This window comes from Penaeus japonicus, unplaced genomic scaffold (genome assembly GCF_977035675.1).
Source record: "Penaeus japonicus unplaced genomic scaffold, GWHDUDI00000001_assembly GWHDUDI00000027, whole genome shotgun sequence".
Classification (NCBI taxonomy): domain Eukaryota; kingdom Metazoa; phylum Arthropoda; class Malacostraca; order Decapoda; family Penaeidae; genus Penaeus; species Penaeus japonicus.
The window spans coordinates 8,807,435-8,814,934 of record NW_028234429.1 but is presented as its reverse complement, the minus strand read 5'-3'; positions in this window follow the sequence as shown (position 1 = coordinate 8,814,934).

Here is a 7,500-nt window from a genome sequence, read left to right as displayed (position 1 = left end):
TCGATGTTATGTGACTTTAGTGACTCCCTCTTAATAATCTCTCGCAGGTCAGAACCTCACGTCGTTAATTAATTATAAATACCGTCTTTGATTATAGATTTTCGTAGACCGCTCGCTACAAATATTTTGGTTCTGTTTGATTGATTACAAATTGATAGGACCTAGTTTCTATTTTTTTTTTTTTACACAATTTAGGCATACTAGTGGCTCTTCGTGCTATTTTTTTTTCACTGCGTGACATAGTTGGTGATATCTGGAGAAAAAACTTATTCCATTTAGGTTAAAAGTATAGAATATTAGCCTAATATTTTATTGAAGTCGTGAACCGCTCGCGCATACTTAAATAATCCTTGTCTATCCCACCTCATACGGTAACGGTTGGGACAATTAATCGCCACGTTTATTATTGTCTAAGTGTGTATTCGTGATTGTGAATAACGTCAGCACTAAGAGAAACACGCCAATCTCGCAGTGAAGTGAAGCTTCTCTCCTTTTAGCAACTGAAGGTAAGTCAACTAAGGTTGCTAAATACACGTATCTCCTGTGCCCCCCCCCCCCCCCTAGCATTTTTTTTTCTCCCTGTTTATTGTAAAATGTACCCCCGTAATTCCCCCCCCCCCCGCTATCCCTCCCTCGCTTTCTCATCTACTCTCACTTTGTTTATTAGTGATATTTTTTCTCCGTATCGTTTCGTTAATTTCACTAAATAACTTTTCGATGACATTCGGTGACGTAATAATTTCACATCATTATTTCATGCGTCTTCCGATGTGTACGTTATTCGTTCTCTTCGCTACGCTACGAATATTTAACAATATTCTATTTTTTCTCTTACGTTGCTATTGCTGGCGTTTCAACATTATTCGTATTCTCGTAGAAATTCACATAAAGGTGTGACATTAGTCTTTCATACGAAGCCGATAAAAGGACTATGTTTCGTTTACTTATTCTATCATTCTACGCTTTGTTTCTCTGCGTTGTCTTGTGTGAAATTACGATTACCTTTTTCTACTTACAATGCATGATTTGTTTTTCTGTGCGTTAGTTAAGTAAATCATTATAAAACACATCATATTCTTCTGGCAATAACTTCGAAATTTCTTGTGGAATTTCTAATATATGTGTGATTTTCTTAAGTTTTCGTTCCTATGCGAAATTTAATGTCGAATTTCTTCGAACAAAAATATATTCGTTAATTGCATGTCTCAAATTCGTTATTTGATCTCGTGTGATTATTTTTCTTGTGAATTCACATATTTTCCTTTTCTTGAATATGATTATACTATTATTCGTATAAATATATTTCACTTTGCTTTAGCATTTATTATATTCGCTATTTTATTATGGGAAATATAACATATATTCCTTTTAGTTTGTCTGACCTGACCTTACTTGACCCGTGACCCATCCGTATGGTCAATCTGAACATGAAACTTTGGAAACGTGTTAAAATTCAGGCGACCGTTCCATCCCTTGTGGTCATTTCTTGACCGCGTTAATTGGCAGATTGTATTACTGCATGTGACCTTCAATGTCCTTCAGGTCACTTCTTGACTGCGTTACTGCATGTGACCTTACCCTATGTCATTCTTGCCCGTGTGAATTCGAAAGAAATTCGTTTACGAGAATTAAGATTTATATATGTCTTATCCATGCAATTTTCTCTACATTTTCATTTATTTTATTGTCTGCATATACGTTGTACTATATTTCTTAATGCATGACTTTATATATTTACATCTTCTATACCAGGACATCGTTTGTCATTTAAGATGCGATCAACGGTCACTAATTGACCTCCCTCTACGTCACTTTGTAATCCGATAATTGGATTAACAATTTATACTGTCTTTGTGAAATTCTATATTTCTCAACATTCGACAGTCTATGTTTTTGATAATTTTGTTTACTCATATGACTTTGTGTAATTATGGTAATTAATTCATTACAATCTTTATGGCAATTGTTTCATATCTTAACATTGCTCCATGTTTCATCATTTCATATTATGATTTATCTTCTCATTTAGCTAGAAATGTTGACAGATGCATGTTCGTTTCTTAGCTTAATTCATATTTCATTGTCTAGTCATACTTCACTCTCTTTGTATTTTTCATTGCATTATTGATTATTGTTACTTCTATATTTCATCATTTAATTGTACGTCGACTTCGACAAGTGTTATCATCATGGGCTTCTCCGAGTTTCCGACCTTTCGAAATATTTCATGGGGCAATCGGAACGCCAATATATTATCATGATATTACTGAACGCAACATTCATTAGGACAGTCAGGAAAAGGTTTATTCATCATTTCATATTTTATAGCTTTTCAGCTTAATTTTGCCTTTCTCCAGCCACTGTACCTCATTTATCGGACCTTCATTGCATGACGCCCATTGCATATGCATTTCACACCCTAATTCCGTATAACTATGGTACCACAATTGAATAAACCGCGAATTACGGGTTATTTTTTTCGCACTCCGGTGCCTTTGAGATCTTGACAACCTGACGTCACAATTATTTCTCTCAAACAGAGACAGCGCGCTTATCACTTATCAGACGTTCCAGGCTTGCTAACTCCGCATTTTTTTGATTAGCTATGCACATATTAATGGTATTTCTTTCAGTTGCCCCGATCTTGGCTATTATGCCGCACCTTATTTCAGAAGGACGAGTCCGGCCACGCAATTGAAATATCTTACCATAGTCTAATAATTCATCATATTTATCTTTGTTCTCGAGCTAAGACAGCGTTTCCCCACGGGACGAGTTCAATTTGGCGCATGATCTTACCGACCACAAGCATGGTCTATCATACAATTATCAAGGGTAATCACCTATTCCGCAACGGAACGACCTCCAGGTCAATGTTATAATAATTTTGTTTTTCTTTCAGCTCTCATTAACATTATTTTTTCCAGTCTCATCCGATCTGACTCATGTCGTGCCTTCTAATCAATTGAAGGACTGGATTCGTTTGATATTTGGATTAACTTTTTTCTCCTTCATACGTATATTCATATTTTTTTTACCCACTTTGCCCCAAATCTTGACTTCCGGTCACACCTATTTAAAGGATAAGATATGGTTGGTAATTTGGCTATTATTATTTTTTTTTACATACATCATACACATTCACATACTTTGTTCCTATTTACAACTGATCTTGGCTCATACGCCGCGCCTTCCCTCCCCGAAGGAATAGATTCAGCCAATAAATGGAAGAACCACATCATAACTTACCATTTGTGCTTACTCATCAATTATCACAGCAGACACATATTTTGCACATAGTTCATCCCTTGATGAATCCGGTCTGATACTGCGCAAGTATTGTCAGCAAATAACATGAGCTCAGGTAAATAATTCCTAATTTTTTGTTATTGCCACATAATATTATTATATTGCATATATGATTATTTTTTTAATATGAAGTACTAATTTCGCTATACCTTGCAGGTAGTTCCTTCTGGTAACTACCACATCTGTCGACTACCAGGACCATTCTATGCTGTATACGGTTCCTGATCCAGTGAACTCCTTGCTTTGTTGCAACTTTCGGATTCATCAGGGAACCCATGACTCCTAATGACTTTTTCCCCAGTCTGATCTTAGACAGATACCTGACCTGCAATGGCTGATGATTCGAGCTTGCTCTCCGTTTAAAGCTCCCCTAATTTCTCCGACAACTGACCATTGCCGAAGCCGCGTGTTGGTTGCATTGCACTACGAGCAAGTTATCGCATGACCCGATGCTTATTCACAAGTCGTACTTTTGTATCTTTTGTATTATATTTACCATTACTGGATATACCTATCTATGACTATATCTATGTCTTGGCATAACTCGCTTGCTATTTTTTTATTGTTTTTTAAACATTGACATAACGATAATATGGTAATAATTAGCAATGCACCTTTGTCACATTTTCATTTTATATTGCATATTAATTCATAACTACTATTATCCCTTATCTTATAACATGCATCTGCACAATTTCTGCTCCTGCGCCCTTTACCCTGTCCCCTCTAGCGCTACCTTATGCACTAGTTACGAGTATAAAGTTTTTCAGATACGATAGTGATGGATTCAGAAAGGCATGTCAACCATACGTGTCAATCCTGTAACCAGCGCAGCCCATCTCGAAGCCTGCATTGATTACACAACCGTGTGATCTTGTGCAATAATCGAGACGTTGCCACGGCATTTCCTGATCTCTTCGTATATTTTCAAGAGCTCCACTGATCACGGCTCTCCTGCAGCTAAGTATCGCTGATTTTGGCATTCTTATTTCTTTATATCTAATTTTCTTACCAAATCGGGATGATTTGGGGTAACGTGGACGAGCGATATCAAGGTCTTAATTGTATACAAATAGATATACTACAAATTAAAAAAATATAACATTATAAAACTTAAATCTCGATGTTATGTGACTTTAGTGACTCCCTCTTAATAATCTCTCGCAGGTCGCGAGATGCATCATCTTTGGACATTCGGACGAGCTGACCGCATACCCAGAATTGGTCATTACCGATTTAGCCAATCACAGCCGAGTCGGCAGGACTCTGCCCAATGAGAAGAGTTCACCCTTGCCTTCGAAGTGACCCAGCATCTCGCCTCAAAATTGGTCTATATTAGATTCAGTCAGAGTTCGTTCAGCCTTCGAGTCGAGAGGTCCTCCTCTCTCTTCGACTCCTCCTCAATGATTCCAGGTAGATAAAAGTGTCTAGTGCCTTAGTGCCTTAATTCATATACTGTGCATTGTCAGTGTTTCATTAGTGTTCTCGATATAACTATAGCTCAGATCTTATTAGTTTTGCGATAGGCTTAGCTTCCCCTTGCGTGCATTTATTGTGCCCCCGTATTGTAAATAATGTTATATATCTTGAGTTATAATATGTTGTTATTATTATTTAGCTACCGTGTTTCAGATCACCCTTTATTTATTATGTGTGGGTAATTAGAACAATCTCTGCTCGTCACATATTCTGGTGCCAGCAACGGGACCCATTCTATACCATCACAATATATATATATATATATATATATATATATATATATATATATGTATATATGTATATATATGTATACATACGTATATATATATATATACATATATATGTATATATATACATATATATATATATACATGCATATATATATGTATATATATATATATACATATATACATATATATATTTACACACATACACACCCGCACACCCACACGCACACTTATGTGTATGTGTCTATATATGCATGACAGTATATGTATGTATAAATAATCATGAAGGCATTAGCGGCAGTTCGCCACATCATCCTAAACCGAAAGGCATGCACAGGAGAGTCGTAATCCCTGCGAGTCCTTTGGGAGATTGCATCTCCTGCAATTCGAAGGCTGTGTGGGAGAGATCAAAGGAAGGAGATAAAGAGAAAGAGTGAGAAGAACAGGGGGTTGAAAGAGAAAGAGAGAGAGAGAGTGAGATATATATATATATATATATATATATATATATATATATATATATATATGATAGAGATAGATAGATAGATAGATAGATAGATAGAGAGAGAATGCTACACATCTTCACATTCTTTGCTACACGTTCTCACCTCTCTCCGTGCTCCACTTTCTTCTTAATTCCTCTCCGTTCGTCATTTCGTCGGGGAGTGATTCCCTACTGAAATAAACAAACAACGGAAAGAGTTCTTGTGCTCTGCAATATGATGAATGAATTGGAATGGATAAGGAACTCAATGAATTCGGTTCATTAAGAAAGTAATCATTATGTCCTAAGATTACCTTTCTAATGCTCTCCCTTTGGGGATTAATTCACTGAAAGTTTGCCTTTTCCTATTCGACATTATACGAAGAAGATTTATAATCGCTAATTTGTTGTTGGGAAATGGGAGATGGTGGAGGGGCTGGTGGAGGGAGGGAGGAAGAGCAAGAGAAGAAGGTGGGAGAGCCGCCGTATATTACGGAGTTCAAATGATTTATGTTTAATATTGGGTGAGTTGTATGAATCATGATGGCTATGGAATCATTAACATAGGCATTTCATTGAACTTTATCTGAGCCATCGGTGCAGAAACGAGGTTTATGTTTGTAATAGCATACGGCTTATATATATGATAAGGCACTGGGATAGGGAGGAGTATCTGGGGTTCCATCAAAAAATCACAGCTAAAAGGATGAATCACCAACTCAGTGAAAATCATACTCATGGTAATTTAGGAAAAAATATATATAGCGGCTGATACACTTGGTGAAATACAAGTTTGTTGAGCATTAATTTTTGTAAAGTTGTGTTAAAAGATACAAAATACAAAAAATACATGCATACATTCTTGGTGCCTAGTTACACTATTTGCTAATTCAAGAATATTGATTGTCGCAGTAATGGAAACAATATAGTGTGTGTGTGTGTGTGTGTGTGTGTGTGTGTGTGTGTGTGCGTGCATACATGAGTATGGGTTTCTCCGTTTCTTAGGAAGAAGCTAGTTGACAGTTGACAAGCAAAGTGCACCTTACCCAGTGTTTTCTTGTTTTGTAATTGACAAATGGATCGCTGGGCAGTTATGAGAGGAGGATATAATGACGGAGGCATATTTTTGGATTTCCAGGATAATTTCATTACTGTATTTGCAGTTGTTCGAATGTAGTATGATTATAACACTTGATATATGTTTTTTCATGTTTGCTATACAATCCTCTGTTATTGAAATATATTATGTTTCTGAAATGATATGAAGTAAGAACTGGAAACCTCTTATCGAGACCTTTAGACGGGGAAAACAGGTGATGTTGAAGCTCGTCAAATGTAATATCCAATGCCTGCTTCACAGTATTAAATAATTTGGAAGATGAAATGATTATATATAATTACTGTATAATTTACATATCCCTGTACCCTATTCTTTATCTATAAGCATCATATTATCATATAACGCTAAAAAACTTTTTGCATCACAGCCTCGAATGCAATTTATGCGTATTACCCGATAATTACCTCTGCCACCCTCCTCCTCCTGCCTCCTCCCGCTCCACCATCTCCTCCCCAAGCACCCACCGCCCTTCCGCTCTCTCAGCCCTCACCCCTAAGTCGTAGAGCAGAAGCAACCCTAACATATGGGAGCTGGTGTGTCCATTCCACTTGCTCGCGACTTTACATTGCGAAGCTGACTGTAGGGCAAAGCATCCTTTCTCGCCTCCTTCTCCTGTTACTCTTCATCTTCCGAAGCTAAGCCTCTGCCGGACACCATCGCCGTTCCGTGCTCCTCCTGCTGCCTCTAGCCCTCGGTAATAAGGGCCATGCAATACCACCTGGGGCAAGTTTTTATAATGAGACTCATCTTCTTTTTGCTTATCGACATATATATTCATATGCATCTATCTATCTATCTATCTATCTATCATCTATCTATTTATGTGTGTTTGTACACCATGTGTGGGCAAACACTTTACCCGCAAATGGCTAATCTGGCAA